Below are 328 nucleotides of genomic sequence, written 5' to 3'. Positions count from 1 at the left end.
AGGTTACTAGCTTACTATTAATAGGATCTTTTGACATTGTATCTGTACCTCATGACACTTTACACGTTTCTTTGTGTAATTTCCAGGGCATGAGTCTCTAAACCCCATGGTTGGGGGTGAGGAGCTCTACTGTGTCTTGATGGATTAATGCAATTACTACTGTTTTCCATTCAATCATGCTTGCTTCCATTCTAAGATATCACTTGTTCTTAACCCAGATGAATGTGATGATCCGTGACACTCATCATATTCTCAATTATGAACATGTGCCTGACAACCACCTCCGTTCTATCTTAGATTGAGTAGATATCTCTTGGATTCCTTAACT

This window comes from Arachis duranensis, chromosome 2 (genome assembly GCF_000817695.3).
Source record: "Arachis duranensis cultivar V14167 chromosome 2, aradu.V14167.gnm2.J7QH, whole genome shotgun sequence".
Classification (NCBI taxonomy): domain Eukaryota; kingdom Viridiplantae; phylum Streptophyta; class Magnoliopsida; order Fabales; family Fabaceae; genus Arachis; species Arachis duranensis.
This window is presented reverse-complemented; position numbering follows the sequence as displayed.